At 44.1% G+C, this 24,731-nt stretch overlaps 1 protein-coding gene across 2 annotated transcripts in view; it reads left to right on the top strand.

Annotated features, from left to right (window-relative positions):
- The first annotated feature begins 16,293 nt into the window (after positions 1–16,293).
- NDRG1 (N-myc downstream regulated 1) overlaps positions 16,294–24,731 on the top strand; it is a 46,515-nt gene continuing 38,077 nt past the window's right edge. Inside the window, exon 1 of one of the 2 annotated variants that reach the window (XM_068395971.1) lies at positions 16,294–16,323. The gene's annotated coding sequence lies outside the window, so the exon portion shown is untranslated. The remainder of the gene's footprint in view (positions 16,324–24,731) is intronic. The other variant, XM_068395972.1, reaches the window with a different exon arrangement.

Below are 24,731 nucleotides of genomic sequence, written 5' to 3'. Positions count from 1 at the left end.
CAGCCTTCCAGTATCTGAAGGGGGCCTACAGGAAAGCGGGAGAGGGACTTTTTACAAGGGCATGTAGCAATAGGATGAGGGTTAATGGTTTTAAACTGAAAGAGGGTAGATTTAGATTAGATATTAGGAAGAAATTCTTTACTGTGAGGGTGGTGAGACACTGGAACAGGTTTCCCAGAGAAGTTGTGGATGCTCCTCCCTGGAAGTGTTCAAGGCCAGGCTGGATGGGGCTTTGAGCAATCTGGTCTAGTGGAAGGTGTCCCTGCCCATGGCAGGGGTGTTGGAATTAGATGATCTTTAAGGTCCCTTCCAACCCAAACCATTCTATGATTCTATGATTCTATGGTGAAACACTGGACCAGGTTGCCCAGAGAGGTGGCAGGTGCCCCATCCCTGGAAACATTCAAGGTCAGGTTGGATGGGGCTCTGAGCAACCTGATCTAGTTGAAGATGTAGGGGGGTTAGACTAGATAACCTTTAAAGCTCCCTTCCAACCCAAACCATTCTGTGATGCTATTCTGTGATCTAGAAACTGAATATGAGAAAGTATGATACTTGGGGAACTAAGCAAATGTCACTCTGGCACATATTAGCAGGACTACTGTAAGTCACAGGCAGGAGGTAAACTTTGCCACTTATCTAGCCCTCTTTGAGTAACAAATCTTTAGCAGTAACCTTCAGCACCTCTGACTTCTAGATTTCAGTGCCAGCTTTGGATACTGCACATTAAAAAAGATGTAAAGAAAACAGAGAGACTTTAGTGAAGAGCTATGAACCTGGAAAGCACTTTAGGATGCAAGATTTATGAGGAAATGTTTTAAAAATAAAGTTTGTTTTGATTTTGAAAAGACTAAAAGGGGAAGACAACCAGTAGAAATGCCACAGAAACACACAGAGAAGGAAAGTCCCAAAACTGCTAGCCCTCCTGTACATGGAAATGTTATCAAGAGTGTAACATACTAGAAGGAAAATTTGTTCTCCAAGTGTCCTCAGCCTATGATAAGAAAGAACTAACAGGAAGAAAAAATAGAAAATAATTTCTTAAGTAACATATCTCAGAAGCCATTATCTAAACTCCAAAACTCTATTGCTGGAGGTTTTTAAAACAGGGTAAAAAACTTGATAAGGGATGGCTACATTTACCTGATCCTTTTTGCAAAGAGGGAGACAGATTCCCATTGCCAGTCCCATTCAACTCTGATTTTCTATAATTTGATACAAAAATACAGGTTCTGTTCTTTCCACTAGAAGCTGCTTGGCAGCCTTCTCACTTTAAGGGGAAAAAAAAAAAAAAAAAAGAGTATTTGGAAAATCCTGTGAATTTCTTTCCAACTCTGGTTTCCCATCAATAGAGGAAAGCCTTGATTCTTACTCAAAGCCCTGAGGCTAGTAGCCTGTTTCCTCAAATGTATACAGTAAGTCAGTACTTCCAGTAGTATCACTTAGCATCTTTTTTTAGTCTCTTTTTATGCAGCAGTGCAGTGCCTTAGGTACGTCTTGTTTGAAGTCTTGTGCTGTTTAAATGGTTACAAATACAAGAAAGTGCCTGAGCTTCTCTAATCCTCTTTCTATAGGAAGCTGGCTCAAAACCCTTCTCCTAGTCTCTTGCAGGGTCACATCCCCTGTTTTCCAGGATGTCTGCACCTCCTTTCTCCACGTGCTCCTGTGATGTCTATGCCGATTTTCTTCTCCAAATATTTACACCACTGGTAGATTAAGCGCAAAGCAGTAAACAGAAAAAATATTGTTCAGCTTCCAGAGTTACTTGGTTTGTGTCTACTTTGTACAGCGATATATGTCCATCTTGAGCCCAAAGCCTTTGTCATCTTGGCTACCTGCTTCCTCAGTAGAGTTTCCTAGACTTAAATCCATCTTAAGTGCAGCTAAACTTTCTCAAAAACAGCAGCTATCCCTTGCATTCATCCTTTAAGTGAGAAACAGTCTGACCAACAAGAAGTTGACTTTTATGTCAGCTACCAGATCCACCCTCCCCCTCCCCTTTTTTTTTTTGCTTCCTGCTACTACGTCCCTCCCTCTTATGATCAAGAAAATGGGGATCTGTCCTCATCCAGAATAAAAAAGGATTGAACAAAGTACCTGATACAATGCTCAGGTTTTCCTCCTAACTGTAAGCACCTCAAATCTTTGGTAAATCATTCCAGCCAGGACAGACTTGTCATTCCTTTTCCACTTTTATAAGAAAGCATCCTATATTAAGGAACTGATTTACATTTAAGTATTTAAACATAAACATGTATCAACAACAACAATGAATCATTATTGTTATTTAACTGTGGGAAAGACTTTGGGTGTCACAGCATGAGCGAATATTTACCAGATAAAGGTGTTTTAAAATAGTGGCTAAGCCTAACCTTAAATATTTACCAGAGCTGCAGACTCAGTATCACACCTCTGTGCCCTGGCTGAGCGTTTCTGCAGTACCAGGGAACATACTAAGTGAGGCCCCTTAAGATTATTCCAGGGAGGTTTGATACTTCGCCAGGAAAACTCTTGAGTACATAGTTGCTGGATGTTGGCAGTGGGCATTCAGACAGTGTGGCTCTAAAAATGTCTCGTTCAGGACTCTGCAGCTGCTGGGAAAAAAAGACATTTCCCCTTTTGGTGAAGAAAGTTCTGTTTTGACAAAATTCTAAGAAGAGGCACTGGCAGCTGCTGAACCCAGGACACTTTTGGTACCAGCAGTTATCATGAGCCACGTTGTTTGTTTTTTTTTTTTTTCCCATTGGGCTTTTAGTGTGCTGCTGGCTTTGTGTGATCATCCAGGCAGAGAGTACAAGTTAGTCTGCAACACTGACAGTGGCTAGTCCCCAACAGCCAGACACTCCTTTGAAGCCACTCAGATATAGGTAAGGATCCATTTTCTGCAGCACCTTCCCTAGACCAGCAATTCTGATAAGCTGCTCTTGCAAATTTGCGTGAAAGAGGGTCCAAGCCAAGGCTGAGGATTCTCTCACCCAGAAAAAGCTCTGAAGGATTTAACTTCACGGTGAGGCTGCTTTCCAGCAGCAAAGGTTACAAATCTTGTCTTTTGGGGGTAGAATCCACCAGATTCCTCCATCACCTGATCAGTTAGCACACAAGGTTGTCATTACACGAGCTCTTGCTTGAGCTTATGAAGAGGTGGTAGATTAGAACGGGGTGGGCCTCCTGCAGGTAGCCCAGGGTTCCTTGGGACCCTTCCTGGAAAATCATCACACCCACACCCACAGAAGGAAGAGCTGGGGTCTGGCTTTCAAGTCTGCGTCTGGAGCTTTCAGCTTGACCAAAACAGGGGTTAAGCTAAAAACACTGACTTGATGAAAGGTCAATAAATAACGAGTCTCCAGCAGCTCAAGTCTGCTTTCAGCCTTTGTCTTGAGTTTCTAATAGTGACAGATAGAAAGGACCTAGAAAAACTCCTTTCACCATTGAAAATAAACTGCTGTAAAGCAACTCCACAGCTGCCCAGGGGGCCACGATCTGTCCCTTCTCCCAGCCTGCATCAAATGCCACAGATAGAACATGAGATTAAATTTGGCTCCTGTGGGCTTTTGTGTCTTGGAACTAACGACAGTGATAACCCAGTAGGAACAATCAGATATGCCAATGGTTTTGTAGACAAAGAATCTAGTTAAAGGTTTTTGCTTTTGTCTGTGTGACGTCATACTATTTTTTAAGGCATGTTCCCCAATTTACTGTAATTCACAGTTTTAAATAGTGTTGCAGATAGGGTTTTATGCTTTTCACAATGTGTTAACTAATTCTGGTCAAGGCTTCCTTTCCAACTTAAGAAATTTTTTCAGGACTTATTTAAGTTTCTAACAAGATGGCTTTGAAGTTCTGTCCGAATATGGCTTGATATACCATCTTTGAAAATTGACCATAAAAACTGCAACAGATTTTTGTCCTCTTTCAAATTCTGATATTTTTTAAAGAGCTGCTTTCTGAGATGAAAATAACCTGTGATGTGTGGGACAAACAAAGCAATAAATGCATTCCAGCAGGGAAAGCATGCTAAATGGGAGATCTTGCATTCGGTAACAAATGTTCCTCATGTCATCCCTTATCAGTTTGCTCAGGGTCTTTCTCAGCTGAAGGGACACACAGTGTTGTACAGGCAGTCTTTTCAGATACAGGGCCTCAGAACTCGAAATGTTTTGTTTCAGTACGTTCATACTACTCACCCAGGGTGAAGTTGGTATTAATCATCCTGCTCAAACCTCTGATCTCGTGGCTCAGATGTGTTCATCACCAAAGGTGAGGCAATCCAGTGAAAGCTTCATGATGCAGGGTGGTTTCTGGTGGGTTTCTGGTGGTTAGATTCTCCCTTTTTGCAAGGCTGCCCGGAACTACAGACCATGCGTAGGTGGTTTACCACATTCAGGCCTTTCTACAAAGTGTATCTACGTGCACTCAAAATCTACTCATCCCACAATACTAATATTTGTGTTAGCTCCAATAGTTGTAATTACTAATAACCTTGAAGTGTTCAAGACTTACTTAAACTCTGGCCTTGGTCCCCTATCTAGAAGATGATAGGGAATGTCCTCACCATTTCAATAATGAGCATTTTTGCCACAAACTGTCTCTAGAGATTCATTTTTAGTAAACCATAGCAAAGCAGGGTTCCTAACCTCAGCTCTACCCAGCAATGTAATACCAATGCTAATGAATAATAATTAGCCACATTTGTAAATCTTTGCCACACGCTATTAAACACCTGTGCCCTTGCATCCTTAGATGTTGTATCTCAGTGCTGGGTGATGAAAAGCTAAATTAAATCCTCAGTTATGCTGGCAGACACTTACAGATTTCAATGAAGTAAGAGGGCTAAACACAACCTTGCTGCCCAGCCTTTCTGAAAAGATGCTTTTTCAATTTGATACCACTGGTGATCAGCCCACTGGGCTGAGGATACGGGAAGCAGCAGCAGCATGTGTGCACATGTATTTGACTACAAATTGTGGGAGCTCCTGCCCACAGAGCTGTGATCACTGCTGGGAATTACTCGCTAGGTAGTACACTATGTAGTAAAGAGAAATGATGTGCCTGAGTACTGTGTGCTCTACCAAGGCTGTCTTAGGACAGAAACTAGAAGCACTTATGCATCCTAGCTAATAAACACAACTAGGCATTTAAGATGTGTTTTTTTCCAGCTACCGTTGACAGTGGTTTTGGCTGTTCCTTCTTACTCTGCTTGGCCTGTACTTTTCACAAAAGTGTCAAGCCTTACGACTTTTTGCTATCTCTGTTCATCAGATACCACCAAGACAGCGCTGAGAGCCTCCAATGGTTGTGATGTCCTTGTCCTTCTCAGCGTATTCACCTGAATTCCTTCTTGCTCCAACTGGTGCTCCCCAGTCTGGTGCCTCCGAATCATGTTCTATCCACCAGTGAACTCTTCCCTTTCCAGTGACAACTGGACCTGGAAATAGGCTGTGCAGTCACTTCCTACCAATAACCTTAATGTTTTCCGATCTAAAGCCCACCCTTAGCTATAGCTCTGTCAATGTTGATCACCTACTTGTTAAAAACAAAACATGATGTTTGAAGGTTTTAAGTGAGGTTAACCTGCTCACATTAAACCTCAGGTGTTTCCTCCATTAGATACTTGTTCTGAGCATTAAGACATGTGTCAGCAATGACCATTGTTCTTCAAAAATTGCCTTTGATTTTTAATTCTGAAAATTATTCTCTGAATATTTTTGGTAGGGTTTAGTTTGTTCAGTCTAGCAATGACATTAAATGTCATATGTACTAGTCTCCTGTAGAGAAAATCCTGGAATTTTCCACACCCAGAGCTAAACCTAGATCATTCCTCTCTCTCACTACCAAAACTGTATTTGGTCTCGTAAGATACAGCTTTGGTCCTTTTTTAGAAAAGTGCTAAGTTCATCTGTCCTTTGGGCATGGGATAACTCCATTTACTGCTAATTGAAATATTACAGTAACTCAGACCTTATGCCTCTTTAATTTCTGCCTTGGGTTTTTAAAAAACTAAGCTTGCAACCCATATCCAGGGGACTTGCTGCACTGTAGCACTTCAGACCAGCAACTGGTTATTTTGACTACTTAGATGAAGCCTCCAGAGTTCACCTTTTTAAGCAGTCTTGGCACCCTTCATGGTTCACTCTGTTTTATGGTGGTAATTCCAACACTGCTGTGATCTACCCTATGCCTTTCTATGTTCGCTTTCCTTTGGGCCAGCTACTTCCACTGAGCAGAACATATTTTTGTTTCCTTAGCTTTATGTTAGTGTCTCAGACTTCCATCTAATCCCAGCCTCCCAGGCCACAACCTGTAGCTGTTGCCCCGTTATATTCTCTGCCACTACTGAAAAGGGTTTGGCTTCATCATCCCTCCAGTTTCCTTTCAAATAGACGTAAGCTGTTATTAGACCACCCCTGAGTCTCCTCTTGCCAAGACTAAAGAAGCCCACCTCCCTTACTTTTTCCTTGAAGATCATGTGCCCTACCCCCCTAACTATCTTTGCAGCTCTTTGCTGAGCTTTTTAAGGTTCTTGACACCTGGTAGGTCCAAAACTGGTCTCACCAGGAATGAGTAAAGGAGGTAATAATTTCCCTGGATCAGCTGGGCATACTTCTCCTGATGTAACTCAATGTGCAATTTTCACTACCTGTAATGAGGGCAGACTATTGACTCTCTCTCATTCTGGCATCAACCACAAGCCCCAGATTCCCTTTCATCTAGTCTCAGCCATTCAGTTCCCAACCTGCGCTGATGCGTGGGGTTATTCTACCCCAGGCACAGAACTCTGCACTTTTCCCTGCTGAATTTCAGGAAGTTCTTGTTAGTACAATGCTCATGTTTCTCAAAGTTCTCCTGGGTTAAAGTTTTGTCACTTGGTATATCAATCACTTTCCCTCACTGAGCAGCATCTTGAACTGGCTGCAGGGTGCATGCCCCTGGTCTCATCATCCAAATCATCGATGAAGACATTGAACAATACCGGACTACTGTGGCACTCCACTTGTTACTGGCCTTCAGCTGGTTATTAAGCCATTGATTATTACACACTTTAATCCTGGCTGTACAGCCATTTTTCAAGCCACACTCATGCATCCCATACTTTCTCAACTTGAAAATAAGAATACTGTGGGTGATGGTGTCAAAAATGTTACCAGAGACAACGTATGCTATATTTACCACTCTCTCTTCATTCATATAGCCAGTCTTTTCATCAGCAGCCCTTTTCCAATTGTCAGGAACCTCCACTAATTGACATGATGTTTTGCAGATTATAGACATCAACCTGGCAATCACTCATCTCTACTGGTTTCACTATCTGGATCATTCCTACGGCAAAGAGCCTCTCTGCTTCTCTTTGCCTTAGGCTGAGGAAAGCTTTCTTGGAGGTATGATTTGGATTGCAGTTGTTCTCTCTCTACTCTATCCTGTGGTATCTTGAGAACTCCTTAATTGTCCTTTCACTTTTTCTTTCTGATAAAAATACAATAGTTATGTTTTCTTTATGGGACTGTCTGTATATTTGTTAAAAAATCTTACAGAGTTGCTCTGAGGGTCTGAAAGCTGTTTAACACATCAAAATTTCAACTGCTGTGAGAAATAAGGCTACTGTCTTCCTTTTGACGCCCAATTTCAGGCAGATAGAAGCTGAAATGCTGCTGAAATTTCCCAGTGTTTTCCATCTACCCAGAGGCTGCCAGCAGAGGTGGTGCTTCACCTGCTGCAATTCTTCATTAGCAAGAAGTTTCTGAGGAGCACTCAGGGCTTGAGATGTTTGTGGGGGCTGTCCTCTGTTCAGTGTCTAACTCCAGTTGGATGCATGTGATGATAAAGCCTGCTCAGTTCCTCTGGATATGTGTAGGCTAAAAGGGGACAGGGTGTGAGCTCGACACCCAGACCCTTGACTGTCCACACACTTAATTGTTATTTTGCTCCCTGGCTCTGGCCTGGCCTCTTCCCAGAGCTGTCACCAGGCAGTATGGAGAAGACCATGCTCCAGCCTATGCAGTCCCCCAAGGCTGTCCCATTAGGCTCTGCATCCTCCTGCACACTCATACAGCCCCATGCATACCCTGGGGTATGCAACACATCCCTTCAGCTTTGTGCCATAAGAATATCACTCTTGTGGGTTGCAACACCGCCCTTAGATTATTTCAGAGCCTTTGAACTCAAAAACACATTAAAAAAATAATGATCATGTCTTAGGACCCCAGGGACACCACTTGTAGCACAGAAGAGAGCCAGGGCCAAGTGCCATACAATGTGTGTGGGGTCAGTCTGCCTCAGAGAGATGGTCCTAAGACAAGAAGCCTGAGCCAAGCCACGTCACTTAGTGTTGGGGCCAGAGACTGGGTTTTGGCCCTTTTATATTTAGCAGTATGGACACAGCATCTGTTTGAGATGCAGCTCGTACAGGCCAAAACCTAACACCAAAGCGGGATTTTTTTGTGACTCATTTGATTTGCTAATCTGAAACAGATTTACTATGTCTTGCTTAATAGGGAACAGCCTTTAAAGCTATTAAATGAATGAATTGCTGATTTAGAGCTGGCTGGCTGATTCTGAGCAACTGTTTTGAAATGTCTGGCAAAAAGAGCACGTCCAGTTTTGCTGCACGAGCTGCAATCAGCTTACCTGTTGCTCTCTTCTGTCCTTGCTCCCTCCGTTACTTTGTCTTAAGGCTACACACCCAGTGTTTGTCAAAGGATGCCTAAAGCGTCCCCTTAACCAGACTGCAATCAAAAACTGCTGCTTGTGTCCTATCTCCTCTGCGGCACCCTCTCCTTTAAAACTTCTGTAAGAAGTGAGTCAACCTCCATCTTCTCTGCCTGAACACAAAACAGGGGAGAAACTTGAGGTATTTGTTTCATAGGTGTTTGTATTCTACACCCAGGAGCCCAAGACCATGAACGTGGTCCCAGATGGTCCCGGGCCTGTTGGTGTGGTCAGCTCTGAGTACACGGTACCAACCAGCAAAATCACTTTGTGCTTCTTTGACCGTGGGTTCAAACCTGTAAGAGCAGCATTTATAACCAAAAACTTTAGAAAACAGCTGTAGCCATGTAACTGATCGCAAGGGATACATGTCATTTAGGGTCTTGCAGAACCAGACTTTCTTTTAGTTAATTGCTTGCTGTGTTATTGCTATGTAAATGTGTGCTCAGGGCAGAAAGACATATAGTTTTAAGTGCATTTTCAAGCAGAGGACATTACTGCATTAGAAAGATTAGACAATGATCAGGCCTTTTACCAGCTCTTCCTTATCAGACATAAGTGAGGACAGAGTTCTGACTTGTACTTGCTTAGTTTCTCCTCAAGCCAATAGACACTCACCAGCCTGTTTTGCTTGAATTCAAGCTATCTCAGCCTTGGTGGGTTCGAAAGTTCAGCTGAGATGAGAGCTGGATGTTCCTTCAGAGAGGCTAGGAAAAAGGGAATGGGAAGGATTCTGGTACACACACATGTACTTGTGTCTATGCATTTGTGTGTATAGCAACGCCTCAGCCAGACTGAGTGGGAGGAAGAGGTGAGGGGGAGGGAAGTACTTTCCAGATTTCTAGCTAGTAGAAGAAGTTCTCTAAAAATACAAAACTAAAGATGGGGACTAAAGGAAGAGAGTGGAGCACTTGTACTTCAGTTTTGGAGCAATTTTGCTCAGCCAAATAATGACCACAGAGAATCAAAGAGATGTCAAATTGCATTTGGTGCATTCTGCCCTGATCAGTACAGGAGTTGCAGGCATGTCACCTGATGTGACCCACACCACAGTGTTTGGAATCAGAAGATTTTCTGGTGGCTTCCAAGTCCTGTGATCTCTTGCTTCAAATGGCCTAATTTATCAGAGCACACACTCACACCCAGCACCTCCCTGGTCACATCCTTCTGCTAAAGAACAAGGTGCTGCAAAGTCTGTTTTACAGAAATGAGATAAAGTCTCCTTCAAGTTGTTTGTGTAGCCCCCAAATGAGTTCTGTTTGAACGCCCCTAACACTGTGCATCTAGGGTGGATGTGAGCAAGGTTTTCCTCGTAATGCTCAAGTATACAGAATCCCCATTTTCTAGTATGTGAAAGCAGCTTTTATGAAAAGACATTTACAACTTAAAAGTACTTCTTTAAACTTGCCATTGAATTTGCAGCAGAAGACAGCAGTTGCAATTGACGGTGAGATTCCCCCCACTTAGTGAATGGGGATGGAGAGTCCTGGCACCCCAAGGCATTGGCCAGGAACACTGAGGGAGGATTAGAGATGCAAGAAGTTGCAGATCACCAACTGTGAGCATCAGTTGGTCTCTGTTAAAATCACTACTCATCCAGTGCTTCAGGAATTGAATTAGTGGCATGTGTAGCTTCTCTTCTTGTAGGTCATTTTGGAAAGGAAAGTTTGAGAAGAAGAAATGTCAAAGGGCAGCTGTTAATGCCGAAGGCAGTACTTTCTAACTGGTTTCATTTAGCCAGAGCAAACCCTTTCTGATAAATGCAAAGTTTCTTGTTGGAAACGGGATGGAGAAGGCCACCTACCTCTGAGACAGTTGAGGAAATTTCCCCCTCATTTACCACCTTTCAGAGTTTCATTTCTCCTGCCTCTGATTGCTATGTAGGCTTACGGCACTGCTTTTAGGTCACAGTTAAAACAGGTCTTTCTACTTCCTTGCCTGCTCATAGTTGACCACAAAAAGAGTCAACATGAATAAAAAAAAAAAAAAATCTCTCATGCCAGCTTGGTAAAGCTACCTCTGTAAGGGAACTTATTGTGTTTATCTGTATGTTTAGTGTATCACAGAATCACAGAATCGATCAGGTTGGAAGAGACCTGTGGGATCATCGAGTCCAACCATTGCCAGTGTAGATCCCTAAAGAAACAAGCTCTATACGACTGTACATACAGGTGTGTATATGTGTGTTTAACAGGTGGACAAGTCTGAAGACTGCAATATTCCTTCAGCATGACTAAATAAACTCGTGGGCAAACAAGAGGGCAGGTGAGTAGCTGGTCACCACGCACATCCTGCTGGGGCCATCAGCAAGTACAGGGATCTTCACGAGACATGGTGCAAGGCACTGTACTGCTTCTTCTGCCCAGTGGCAAGCAAGGGACAGAGCGAAAAACAAAGAACCCATCTGAGCAGACAAATTGAGACTACATTAGGACAAATAATTAGCAGCAGTGCATTATACTTTGACTGTGGTGAATATGCAAGCTGAGTTCACCTGGACCTCCTGAGTCCAAAATGCAGATACCACTGAGACCTTTAAAACCCCTGTTGGGCTGCCACCAAATCAGGAAGCACTTTTCTTTACCGCTTGCTGTGCATGAAACCACTGTCATTCTGGGCAAAGGAGTTGCTCTAGATCCTAATTGAAACCCCAGTTGGGATTTCTTCCTTTGTGTCTTATCCTGTGCGAGTTTCAGAGAGTCCCTGCTGGCTTAATCCTTGCAGAAAGTACAGGTTTGTAAATGAAGGCTGTCTTCGTGAGTTCTCGGTGCGAGAGACAGGTTCTAATCTAGATATTGCAATTTGATTCTTTTCTGTTTGGAGGAGGAGTGGAAGTATGCGGCAAGTCCCAATTCCCATTCCAGCTGTAGCAGGGGTATGAAACTATCTCCCTGCCTTCGCATTGACACCTGTGAGCTGCAGAACCAAATTCTTCCTTTTTCCTGTCTAGCTTGATGAATTTTTGTTATTTTTACACAATGCATTAGCTCCAACAAGAGAAATTGCAAGCAAAATATTGTGCGATGGGTGTATACCCACCCTGTAGACTATGGTTAAAACTCTTTGCTGGTAAGCAGAAGAGCTGTGCTCAAACACAACTGCGTAAGTATGGTATCTGAAACCAAGTCCTGCAGATGCATGCATTATCTGTGGGTTATGGCCTGAGAGGCAGTACCAGAGAAAGCCCTCACTGACCATAGGTATTCATCTCTCGGAGAGAACTCACGGTCAAAAACCTTATGTGGAAATAAACATAAAATCTATTTTAGACCTTGTCTCTCTTGGCTTTTTCTCTTGGCTAGCTTTAATATTTACCACTCACCATGTTCACTTCTCAGAAACCCAACTCTTAGGCACTTGGTTGTTCGCATGCATCAGACCAAAAGCCTGAGTGGTGAATGTGGGGCTGAGCAGCCCTGTCACTCGGCAGCTGAGTCCCGCTGTGAATTTAGCTCACAGATTCCACCCCAATTAACAGAACTTCCTACAGAAATGTTTCCCTTGGTAAAACGCTCCACCAAAAACCTCCCGAAGGGACATACCTATTCAAAACAAAACAAAACAAAACTCCCATCCCCTCCATTGATCAAATGAACTTACAGATAAACCCTGGTCTTCTAAAATATATAAAAAAAGTCTACTTCCTTTGTAAATGGCAGGAAGTTCATATTGCAAGATCAACTAAATGACTCACCCCACATATATGCTTTTGCTGAAGCAGATAAACCTGCCAGAAGCAGTTTCCAAACTGGAAATAAGTACTTATGTGGGGATATGAATAACATCAGGCAAAACTCTGACAAGGGCATGTGAATCTGCTATCCATGGTGTTATTTATTTATACTTTTGATTGAGGTCAGTACCCTTGCTTCGAAGCTGCATTGGAGAATTTTTGGAAGGACAACCGATCTGAATCGCTATGTGTCAGCATCATCGAGGGATCCAAAGGCAACAACAAAAGTCTGTAGTAGAATAAAATTCCCAGTGGATATGGGGTGTGGTTTTTGATGGGTCACACAGGGAATTCTTTTGACATGAACCAGCAAACATCAAGTATATTTTTCATAAAACATGTAGCTTAATCCAAAATTATCCCTGCTGTATTGTTAGCAAGAACAAGGGAACACCCAGTTACTTTTGCAGTGACTAATAATATTACCACTGCTTAAATGTAAACAGTGTGCAGAGATCTTTCTAAAGAAATGCACAATATTTTTTGCAAAAAATAATGCTGTGCTCCTACTTTATTCAGCTCTTTTTCCTTCTTTGCTGCTGCAGCACAGCCACTGAAATTTACTGTGTTAATGCTGGCATGACAAGAAATATAATGTCAAAGGAAAGAAGAATAGTCTCATAATTAAAATCTGTTTTCATAGCATTGAAATGGATGGAATTACTACCCTTGAGTGGACTTTGGATCAGGTCTCTAGTCTGATGGTTCTTCATTTGCACCACCCTCTTTCCCCTGGAGCCTTGTAGGCATTGATTAGTTAATGGCTTTAAAGTGCTATTTAAATGCTGAAATATTGTCACTGCCAGGTATTGGAACACATGGGCAGGTTTCTGCTCAGCACATATGATCAGTCTGTCTCTAGCATGGAAGTATGCCATTGCCCTTCTTTGTGCAAACGTGTCTTTGTGTGTACGTATACCTACAATAATCCAGTTTAGTAAAACAAAATAAAACAGTAAATCAAGGACTTGTTTACTTAGCTCTTAAAAATCTTGGAGACCTACACTGCGATCTCAAGTGAAAGCCAGAGACAGCACTGGAGAAGGGTTGTGCTTTCAGGTTAGTTTGAAGAGCCTGTTCGCTGGTAGAGGAATGGACATCTCTGGCTGGGCAGCCACCCCCTATAGAGATGCTCTTCTGAAAAGGACAAGTGCATGCCAGCTGCATAAAGCTGGTTTATTAAATAAAATAATATTTACAGTAGAAGTACTCATTTAGGTTTTCAGTGGGCCCATGTGGGTGGCAGCTTGTCTTGTTTCCCTAGCACAGTGGTTCCTAAAGTACACGCGTCTCTACACGTAGAGATACCGGTACATGAGCCACTCGACTGCTATGGGAATGCGGTGTGAGCAGTCGTGCAGCCCAGCACGGGGTGAAAACTCACTGAGGCTGTGGCTGTTGCGTTGTCAGCCGTGCCACTCTGGCAAATTAAGCCTTGAAATTCCTGTTTTCCCTACCTGTCTTCTGAGTAGACTTTTTCAAGCAGACGGGAATGATGTTCCCCAAGCTTTCAGCTGTGCTCCTTTCTGGCACACAGCAGGATCTGGCTCTCCAAGCACAAACTTTAGCAATTACATCTTCACATAGTAAAATACTTCCTAACTTGGATTTTTGGAATGACTTCATTTTCTTTTGCAATCCACCAATCGCCCTCAAAAGACACTGTAAATCACCGTGTTATTCTCAGACCTAACTAGCAAAATAGCTGGGCAGAGTGCTTGAGCTAGAAAAGGCTCAGTTTGGATGCACACATTCCCAGGCTTTTCTGCTCATGTGGGCTAGCAGCTACTGACTCCTGGGGGCTTCTACCTGCCTGTCTCCAACATTTTTGGGGGTCCAACACTGCATGTGGTCTAAGTAACAAACAAACTGCAAAGGTCAAAGCAAAAGAAAATACTTCATTCCAGTCCTCCAGTTCGTTCCAGACTCAGTACTTGTTTTTACTGCAACAGTCTGCGTTTAGTGCACAGGGAACAGTTCATTCCATTTGAATCTCTGGAGCTTTTAGCCCCTTCCCCAAAAAGCAGCCAAGTACAGCAGACTGAAAAACTGCTTGAGGATGGGCCAAACCACACAGCTCAGACACTGACCTACATCTGTTTTCTGAAGGACCGAATGTTTCTGAGCCAGGATTTTGTTTCATGATCAGATGAAGCAAGGATTAATCCATTGGAAAATTAGTCAAGCCCTTCTTCTTGTTTTCGTGTTTGCACTTGTTCCGTAACTTTAGTACACTGAGCTAGACAGATCTTCCATAACAAACATAGCAAACCAGTGATTTGATGACAGAATTTTGAAGATATGACTTCAAAATAGGCTCAGCTGCAAATTTAATTATTTGTGATGGTTTCATTGGTTTACTGGCCTCACAGTTTAAAATGAGTATGAAAAAGGTTAGGCCTTTTATGATTCAAAAAACAAAGAAAGCACACCCGGAGCAGCGCTGTCTTAGAATGACAAATGCTTCTCTTCCGTTGTTTTAGAAATACTTTTCATCCTTGCAGACATTAACTAATCAAAGGTAAGAAAACATGATAAGAAATTTCCTTTATTCTACACCTAGTAATACTTCAGAGTTATTGCTGCACAACATGGTCTCCTGTCTTTTCATGGTGAAAAAGGAACCAGACTTCCAGGGTTCTTTTTCTGAAGGCAGCACTTTCTGACTCAGGTGCAGAAGCTGGGTTGGGAGCAGAGAAGCTAATATGCATTTGAACAGCAGCAAGCTTTTATAGACTGGGCTTAATAAGCTTATTGTATAGCAGAGAAAACAGAGGCAGAGAGTTTAACAGAGTTTAACGGAGTTTCAGAGTTTCAGGAATTTCTGATTTCCTCTTCAGGCCATTGCATGAGGGAGAATGATAACATGCTGTGGATTTAATCCGTTTGGGTCACAGTAACCGGCCATAAAAGTAAAGTTAAGCGAAATCACACACATGTAGTAAGTGTGCTTTACAGAAAAGCCACAGAAACAGCAGCTCAGGCTGTCACAGCTTCACCCACCCCTTAGTGGGTGGGTTATACGCACGCAGAACTGTGTATACAGAGATAAGTCGTTACTCAGCAGGCCAGGGCCTCTTTTTTGGAATAAACGATTCGCTGCGCTTCTTGCCAAAGAGCCGTTCGCTGGGAAACTCACGTGGCCCTCGTAGCACCCGCTGCACCCTCTGAACTCCGTCAGAAATGTGTGACAGCATTATTTTCCTTCTACCGCAAATGGAGTTCCCTCCCAGCGGTCACGTTAATGTATAATCATCAGATTTTGCAATTCAGGATCTGGTAAATAGATTTTTTTTTTTTTTATGTAGGAGTACATAGGTCCGCATGATTTTGACCACCTGTGCCGGGACCCCGCTGTCGCAGTGCTTTGCTGTTTCAGTCCTCGGGCAAACCCCTCGCACGCACTCGCCTCTCCCCACCGAACCGTGTGACACCCCATGTCCCCGGCACGGTACCGCCCCGGGAAGCGGGGCGGCAGGGCTCAGCCGCCCACTGCTCCCAAAGCTTGCCCGGGGTGGGAGTGTCAGAGATGAGCCTCCCCCCGGGCCGGGCTGCGCGACCTGCACGAAGGGGGTCCCGGGCTTGCGGGTGTGCGCCGGCATTCCCCGCTGGTATTTGGGGACCCCTGTGCGCACCGGGCACCCGGGGTGCAGCTGCCGCTGTGACGGCGGGCTGTGACGGGGAGCGGCGGGGCGCGGGGCCGGGCGGGCGGAGCCCCGGGGCGCGGGGCCGGGCGGGCGGAGGCTAGCGGCCCGCCCCGCGCTGCCGGCGGTGGCGGCGCTGGGCAGCGCCCCCGGCGGGCGGGGCGCGGGCTATAAATCCGCCCCGCGGCCGCGGGCGGTGGTTGGAGCGCGGCGGCGGCGAGGGGAGAGCGAGCACCGCGGCAGGTAGGGGAGGGTCCCTCTGTTTACCTACCTACCTACCTACTCATCCATCTACCACCTATCCATCCGTGCACCCACCCACTCCTGCAGACCTCGCAGCCCCTTTGAGGGCGCATCCTTGCATCACCCTGCTCCTTTTTCTTACCAATAAATCCTTTTTCTCCCCCTTTTCCTTCTAAGCAGGGCTTTCCTGGCTGCCGGTGGAGGAGCGGGTGGCTCTTAGTGGGGTGCTGGCTGTGTGCTGGTAGGAGGGAGCAGAAGGTGGGGTGCTCTGAGCTGTACCCCCAGCCCTTCTCGGTGGTGGGGGCAGCTGCTGGATGCTGCTGCCATGGTCCAGGCTCCCCTGGCAGCAGTGGGCTGGGCTGGGCTCGAAAACAGCTGTGAAATGAAGGCACATACTTTTCCTACGGAAGTTGACTACTGGTGCTTGTTGCTTGCCTCTCTGCTCTCGCAGCCCTGCGTTGGGTTTGGAGCAGAGGACAGACCTAACTGGTGTCCAGCCTTCACTAGCCAGTTGTTTCAGTGGGGTTATCGCCTTCATATGCAATGATAGGTGCAGTTTGCTGTCTGTGCTTCCAGGCACTGCTCAGGTTAAGAGCACTTCAGGGTAGTGTTTGCACTTGGAGGCACAGCTGTGTACTGGGTCTGATGAAATAAGTGATTTCACTTCTGCTAGGGAGGGTGTTTTGGTTAACGCTTTCCACTGTGTTACCGTTTTCCTATGAAACACTTGCAAACTAGCATTGCTCACTGTTATACCCTCTGTTTTATAAAGACCACAGTGCCCCATCCCCAGAACTGGACTCCCTTTGGGCTTCAGATAGAAGTATTTACCAGCTATGTTATGTGGATGTTTTTCTCCTCAGTTGTCTGTTTAAATAGAAACTGTATTTTGAACCTAAAAAAGTGCAGTTGTAGTGGCATGGAAGAGGTCAAAGACAGCTTGAAGCTTTCTGTCTGGACTCTCTGCAAGGTGTTGTGCTGTTTTGACTTTTTCTGGCTCTTTGTCAACTTTTTTTTTTGTGTGTCAAAGATACACAGCTGCTGAAACACTCACCATTCAGAGCAAGCAATGGAAATAGTCTGTAAACGGGGGCTATCGAATGCTTCAGGTAAACATGTGAGAAGCCTGCCGTGCTCTTTCTAGTCTTGGCTGTTACAGGCATCACTTCCATCAAAACTTCAGCCAGTGGCATTAAGCTGGTGCATTTTGAACTTGGCTACGGGAACATGTTTTTTAAAATTTTGAGCTCTTTTAACCGGAGTCTAATGTAGTGTGACATAGAATGACTGTGTTTTTTATCACAGCTACTTGAGTAAACAGTGGGCAGCTAATGCTGTACAATGTCCTGTGCACAGCAAGAATTTAATGACTGTGGGTGGAATGGTAAAACTCAGGAGTAGGCGCAGCAAAAATAAAGTGTTCCTTAAAGGCTTGTACAGTCCCCTGAGTTCTAGTAAGTACTAATAAGAAGAATAAGGCAGAAATGTGTTCAGGAGGAACTGGTGTGTGTTTTGACATGGAAAATACAGATGCAGTGGAAACTGGTTTTGATGTAGTAATGAGAGGCTGCTTAGGGTGTGTATGGTTTCTGTACCTAGTATTTTTCAGTATAAACTGCCCAGATGCCATGGCATAACAGTTTGGGGAACTGGAGACTGCAACTTCTGAATCAGAGTTCCTTGTGCTGCAATTCAGCAGATACCTGAATGGGCTGGATTTCAACTTTGAAAACTTTGAACCAAAATTTCTACAACCAGTGAACTGAGAGATGAACTCATCCCCTTGAGAATGGGCACTCTGCAGAAGTGGCTGATCTTGAACCAGGCTGGGGAAGAAAGCTTGAGAAGGTCTTGACAAGCGAGGGTTTTCATTTGTTTTCCTTAGGAAAAAGGGTTTGTGTACCAATTCCCTACATTCATCCCTACACACCACTTTACTTAAGGTGACAGCAGGATAGAAATGTCAAAGTGTCAGGTGTCCACAGAATTTGGCAGTAGCCAAAGAAGTTTTACATACACTGCTGAGGGAGCATTGCCACATGCGCCTGACGGTGTTTGGGAACCAGCATCTGCACCACCAAAAACAGGCTCTCTAAGTTTTTCTGTTTCTCCCCTGTACAATGTCTTTTTTTGTTCTTGCCAAAATAAAAAGCAATGCTAAAACCATGACAGATCGTCAGGGTAGACTGTATGAATGCTCGGTAAAAACAGCAGGATTCCCCAGTCTTCTTTACTCCAGTGGGAGATATTCTGCTCTTTGAATATTCCTTTTTCTGCACTATGACTTTTACATGGGGAGATTACAGTGCATCTTGGGAAGCACTTTGGCATGGGACTCTGGTCCTTACAAGGCACTTGACTAATTTGCTCTGGTAGTTCAGGTGGGATTATCAGTGAACTGTTGTGAGAAAAATTCTTTGGTTCAGATTTTTAAACCTAAGTGACTGATTTGTTTGACTGAAGTGCAACATACATCTTCTCATGACCAGCTTAAGGGATTTTGGCAAACTTCTAACTTCCCATAGAAAATACTGTGTTTTTCACTTAACCTCATTAGAGCCTGAGAACCTGTTGCACAAAATGCGGAGCATGTATGTAATGAGACATTTCCTGCTGTTATTGTCTCAAAATAGACAAAGAGTGAAAGAAAAGATACAGAAGGGGTGAAAATGGCTTGAAGCTCATCAGAATGAAGAACAACTAGAAACTGTGAAACTCTCAAAAATAGGACAAATTCTAATTGTGGTGGATCAGCAATGTTTGTATCATGCGTAAAGCTGGAAGCTTAAGGCAGCAAAAGCCCATCTGCTGACAGGGGAGGTTACGGCCTGGGAAGCCCACCGCCTGAATCAGCTCAGTCCCAGCAGTATACAGCAAGAGTGACTTTCTCTAGTTGCTCTGGTTTGACCACTTGAAATGAAAACCTTCAAAAACCCAGGAGATGCAACTGCTTAATATTAATAGGGATGGAATGCTGGTTCTTAAGATGAAGTGTGACTTCCAGATGACTGTTTACATCTAACTATCAAGTTGTGTCACAGCACCTAGACATCTCGGGCAGAAGTACAGAAGGGCCCGCTTTATCCTGTCACTCTCTTGCTGAATAAATGGCATTGTATGTACACTGCCCTTTAGCTTCAGCGTTTAGGTGTAAATTTGTCAGTTTACCTAATGTCCAATGGTGCCACCCCTGCAGCCTTCTCAATGAAGAACTTTCCTGGACTGTTGGATGAGGAGTGGATCTCCAGCTGTCAGCAGGTCAAGGAAGCAGTAGTTACCCCTCTGCCATCTGTCAAAAGCTCTGTCCCAAAAGTTGCAGGTAAATTACTTGCTAGTACTGGAAAGTCACAGGAGAAGTTCTGCTGCCCAGAGAAGTTGTGGATGCCCCCTCCCTGGCAGTGTTGAAGGCCAGGTTGGATGGGGCTTTGAGCAACCTGGTCTAGTGGAAGGTATCACTGCCTGTGGCAGGGGGGTTGGAACTAGATGATCTTTAAGGTCCCTTCCAACCCAAACCGTTCTATGATTCTATTCTATGATTCTATGAATTATTCTGAAACTGTTTAAAAGGCTGAGAGTAAGGCAACCCCATTTTCAGTTTTGGTGTTGTGTGTTGCTATGGATGGCTAAAATATGGGTTAGTCCTCTTGGAAATCACTGGTTATGAATATAATCGCTATTGAACTTGGTGTTTCTCTGAAATGGTGATGGGTTTTTCCCCTATCTGTGTCACTCCCAGAGGCCTGGGTGACTGCAGCGGGGTCACTCAGCGGGAGGTAATCCCTGTTGCTAATTCCCTTTGGCTGGGGAGATGGAGCAGCAGTAAGGAACCATTCAGAGCTTCTCCTGAATATGTGATCATGTGTCATTAAAGTGTTATTATGACATAATTAAACTCAGTACGGAGCATCCATGAGAATCAGTACCATTTTTCACCATTTAATCCAGCACAGCAAGTGTGGAGTAAAGAGAAAAAAATAAAGCCTGCAATTATCCAAGTTTCAGACTTGAATGTGCAACTCCTATGTTGGATGATGAGGGAGATGAGTTTAGTTTTACTTTTAGCTAAGGGCTGCTGCAGGATCAGGCCTGTTTTGTTTCCCAGCTGCCATGAGTGTTGTCCTTGGATGATGCCCAGTGGTTTGCTGTCAGATGGGGTGCTCTCCATGCAGAGGTGCTCTGCAGTGTGCTTGCTGATGCACAGCTGGACTGCCTGTGCTGATGAAATTTTCCACAGCTTTATCTGTTTGTGCAAAGCAGGATGCATGTCAATTTTACTGCTCTTATTTTGTGTGGCTGATCACGTTTCCGATGTTTCTTTTGGGTTTTGTGCTACTTCCTTCCAGTTAATTGTCACAATTTTAATATATCTTTTTCATCTGTCAGTCAGGATTTTTTCTCTTGCTAGCTGGAAGTTGGTCAATGCAGATCTTCCTTTTCAAGCCCCATTTTTAAAACTGGATATTTGCTACTTTTCCAAGCCTTTAACTGGCTGCTTCCTGTCTGAACTAAGTATAGCTTCAAAAGTATAGCTCTTTTAGCTTATTTTCTACCATGGATGTGTAAGGCCAGTCTGCTAGCACTGTGTGGATGGCATAAAAATTAATGGAAAGAGCAAACCTTAGGACCTAGTGCCGCATGAAAACCAAACTGACTATAAAACAAATCTTTCCATGTGCTTTCAGCCATCCGTTTGTTTTTTTTGTGTGTGTGTGGTTTTCTGTCCTTGCCATTTCACCACTCGTAGAACTTGACTTCTTTAAGAAAATCTGATTTTTTTTTTTTAGGAAGCAAAAACTAAGTGATAAGGATCTTAATGTGTAATGTCCCTGGTGAAAGGGGAGGCATTGGTGTTCAAAGCAAAAAAAGTGGTAATATATTTTATATATATATATATGTGTGTGTGTGTGTGTGTGTGTAGGCATAAGGTATAATGAAAAAGTAATCAGCAAAGTAGAATGCAACTTTTAAAGGAACCTTCATTTGTGAACACAGTAAGCAGACCTCCAGACGGGAAGTGCACTCTTAAAGGAAGGAAGGATTGCTCTTGCTGTGGGTTTTTGGGGTTTCTTCCTTCAGGAAGCTCATGTGCACCTTGTCAAGCTAATGATGTAATTTTCCTACTGCTGTAGTTCTAGAGTGCTCTCAACATATTTTGTGTGTATTGTATCTAACATATCCCTGCTAAATTTTAAGATGCATTTGTGTCCTTGGACAAAGATGTGACATAGCGGGTTATGTGACTAGCCTATGAAGTAGATGCACTGCAGAGTTTTATATTGACCCTTTATATTATGGCAAATTCAAAACACTATTCTTTTTCCTACATGATTCAATTTAAAAGCATCACATTTTTTCCCATGTGAAACATACTGAATTTTATGAACTTTTGTATAAAATCCAAATGTTATATAAAAACTTGGGCATGTATAACTCCCTCCTCTCTTGTAAACAAAGCCTGGAAAGTGGTAACTGTAAGTCCTCTGCCTGATGTAATAGATGCTAACCTGGAACATGAATGGGTAAGGTTTTGAAAACAGTCAGCTGATGATGAAGAATTGCTTTTTGCCTGCTTGGAAGGATTTTGAAAGGCCTTATTTTGAGAAGCAAGGAGTATGCTGGCACTGGATGGTGCTGACTTAGACACTCCCTCACCAGTCCCATCTGTTGTGGTACAGGCAGGAGTGTGCTCAGCCCTTAGGAAGATCATACTGTATCTCTAGGTGCTGAAGCTTGCAGGCAATGGATGCCTGATACCCAAATCTAGTCCTGAGTAGTTCAACATGTGCAAATGCTTAAATTTGGGTAATTTTATAATGAGACTTTCCTGGGAAGAAAGATGTGTCTTTAACACAATGGCCATTTGTGCAAAGTTTGAGTCCAGATTAAGATCTAGAATGCTAAAGTTCATCCTAGAAAAGGGTACTGGGAGTTCACAGGAACAAAATAATATCCATAAACTATACTTTTGTCCTCAAAAACAAACAAAAACCCTCAGACACTTGTCGTGAAAGACTTCAGCCCAGACATTTTGGCAGGGGTTATAAAGAGAACTTGTAACAGGGACGAGCAAGCAATTTTAATAGGTGGTAGAACAAGTCGTATATGTACTCAGAAGCTGTAACACATACAGTATGACCTAATGAATAAATGTAAATTAAGATACATCACCAACCTTAGCTGTGATGTTTTGTAACTTAAGTACTCATCTTTGCAACATCAAAATGCAAAACCTATGAAAAGAAACCACTATATGCTCTCAAGGGTGAAACCTAGAGAGACAGATAACATTCCTCATCTCTGAGTATGCTATGAGCCTGTCCCTTCTGGAATAACCTCAGTATGTTTTTGCCTCTAACTTGCACCGAACCACCCACTTTTCGAAGCAGTTGCAGCTGGGCAGAAGCTATGAACTATTAAAGCATGGCAGATTGAGAATAGGAGGGGGTGGGGAGCATGGCCTGACACTGCTGAGCTGCAGGAACAATAGCTTGTTTCTTGTCTGTTTAGACTGCCATCTTTGTGGCAGAAGCTCTCTCTTCCATGTTATGAAATGCCTAATGCGTCTTTGCAGTAGTTGTTTTTTTAATCTGCCCCAAAGCCCAACCTAGCACCCAGGTGCAAGGCAGGTGTCAGGTTCAGTACCAGTGCATCACCTTTAATCTTTGCTTTAGATCTTTGTTTGCAGTCAGTTGAAGGAGGAGTGGGATGGATGCAGGGAAGGATGTTGGGAGAATGTGAGGAGGGTGCTGGAGCAGTGGAAGGAGACACGCTGGCTTGGTGGGGTCTGGGAAGGCAGCTGATGGCTCTTCACTCTTTTCACCCTGCAGTGATGCCACCCACAGCCTGGAGTTGTTTAAAGCTGAAGGACAATATTGGCACCAGTACAAATGGGCATAATGTGTTTCCAAATAAACCCAGGCTGCCACTCAGATGTAGGATTTCTTACGAAAGCCCCAGGTTCCCCTACCTCCACCTTGTGCCATCACGCTCTGCAAGGACTGTTGGCAGCCACATCGGTGGTGAGCAGTGGCTGCTTGAGGAGGGAGGTTGGGATGACAGCACTCTTCATAGCCAGAGTCCTGCAGGTCACTAGCACTTTTAATCTCTTTAAAGAAACTGGATATTATTGGAGATACCTCTGTGAAAAGTGGTTATGACCAGAAGCAGATTCAGGTGCCAGATGCTAAAGAAACCTGAATGTCAGAGAACTTCATTAGGTTTTGTAATCTGTCCCTCATGGAGTTGTGATGTTATAGTGTAGGTAGTATTAGGGATTGCTACAACAGGAAAAAAGCCCTAAGAGATTGCAGGCTCTCCATTTCCCTGCCAGCTAGGAATAGAATAGCTGCTCATTATATCGGAGGGGGACAACAGGGGTGTCCAGCATAGGGGAGATGGAGACAGCAGGCATGTCCTTTGGCTAGCACACCAACCCTTCCTACAGCCCATTTCTACTCCCATGTAGCATGGGAAGACCCCGAGCTTTCCAAGGAACATTCTTCATCACATCCCACAGCAAGAGGATTGTGCAAGCCATGTTGCAACAGTTTTTCTTGCTCAACATCTGTGGAGAAGACAGAAGGGTTGCTTCCAGCTCGCTTTGTTTTGATGCTACTATCCGTGTGCAGTTGCCAGAGCATGTCATGTGTGTGAAGAGTCCCCGGTCTGAGGAACTGGTGGTTTAAAGGCTGTGCCCAATACCAGAGTGATTGCAGCTGAACAGCTCTGCATCCGTACAGGCACCAGTGCCAGTTGCACAAGCGAAAAACAGCGAGGAAAAAAGGACTGGAGATCATAGAATGGTTTGTGTTGGAAGGGACCTTAAAGATCATCCAGTTCTGACCCCCCTGCCATGGGCAGGGACACCTTTCCACTAGACCAGGTTGCTCAAAGCCCCATCCAACCTGGCCTTAAACACTGCCAGGGAGGGGGCATCCACAACTTCTCTGGGCAACCGGTGCCAGTGTCTCACTACCCTCACAGGAAAGAATTTCTTCCTAATATCTAATCTATATCTACTCTCTTTCAGTTTAAAACAGTTACTCCTCGTCCTATCACTACATGCCAAGGGGTAATGGAGACCTTGAGCATGGAGACCTTGTCTTTCTAAAGGCAGGGGTGTGCCAAAGCCACAGGCAAGTGTAGCTGCAGGAGACGCTGCGGCCCCATGCCTGCGCGTTGTCCGTGGGAGCCTGGTGGAATCAGCTGCTGGCTCTGCCCTGGCAGTCATGTCCCTGCGGCTTCACCCGGCTGTCGCTTGGCACAGGGCTCTGAGTTCTTGGCTAAAATGTTTCAGTTTTCTAATCAGATTGATTAGCACACAGCATAAGTCTAAAGTTAAAAGTGGATAAAACTTTAAGCTGTTCTTGTGTTTTGGCTTTGAAAATCACTGTTACGCTACATTATGC

Source organism: Nyctibius grandis, chromosome 3 (assembly GCF_013368605.1).
Source record: "Nyctibius grandis isolate bNycGra1 chromosome 3, bNycGra1.pri, whole genome shotgun sequence".
NCBI lineage: Eukaryota > Metazoa > Chordata > Aves > Nyctibiiformes > Nyctibiidae > Nyctibius > Nyctibius grandis.
This window is presented reverse-complemented; position numbering and strand designations above follow the sequence as displayed.